Source organism: Schistocerca serialis, chromosome 2 (assembly GCF_023864345.2).
Source record: "Schistocerca serialis cubense isolate TAMUIC-IGC-003099 chromosome 2, iqSchSeri2.2, whole genome shotgun sequence".
NCBI lineage: Eukaryota > Metazoa > Arthropoda > Insecta > Orthoptera > Acrididae > Schistocerca > Schistocerca serialis.
This window is the reverse complement of record NC_064639.1, coordinates 885,997,597-885,998,522: the sequence shown is the minus strand read 5'-3', so window position 1 is coordinate 885,998,522 and position 926 is coordinate 885,997,597.

The window sequence follows — 926 nt, the reverse complement described above, 5'->3', positions numbered from 1 at the left end:
TCATAATTTTACTTTTGTAAATGGTTTTAAGTGAATTATTTGTATTGTAGATGGTAAGGACATAAATATTCATGAATAAAAAAGTTCAGTGAGTGATGAAAGACGTTTTTTTCAAAAAGGGGGTAACTGAGCAGCTTGTAGGTCAAGTTGTAATAACCTTCTCCTGTGGAACCTGCATCTTTTTCTTATGCTTCATCTTCCTCTTCAGGTGCAGACCTAACAGATATCCCAACTCCTGAAGACTAGACTTTTCCCAGAAGCTGTGCGGCGAGAAGCAAAATCAAAGTGCTGCGAAATGGTTTGAGTCTTATCTAACTAACAGGAAACAAAGAGTGTCATTGCGAAATACCTGTGCAGTAAGCAGTCAGACTTCATCTGCTTGGGAATTAATTACATGTGGTGTTCCTCAAGGTTCCATCTTGGGTCCACTGCTTTTTCTTGTGTACATTAATGACCTCTCATCTGTTATATTGCCAGATACTAAGTTTGTTTTGCTTGCAGATGATATAAACATTGCAATAAGTAGCAAGTCAAGTACAGATTTAGAAATAGCTGCTAATCAAATTTTCATTGACGTTAATAAATGGTTTATATTAATATGGAGACATGCAGACCAAAGAGGTTGACAGTGTTAAATTTTTGGGATTACAACTCGATAACAAATTCAGTTGGGAAGGGCATACCACATAATTGCTCAATCGCCTAAACAAGTCTGTATTTGCAGTGAGAATGATGTCAGATGTAGGAGATATAAATATAAAAAACTTGCATACTTTGCTTTCTTTCATTCTGTTATGTAATATGTGGTCATATTCTGGGGTAACCCATCAAACCGAGCAAAATTTTTTAGCGTGCGAAAGCATGTAATAAGTATCACTGGTGGTGTAAATTCAAGAACATCATGTAGAAACCTGTTCGAGGAACTT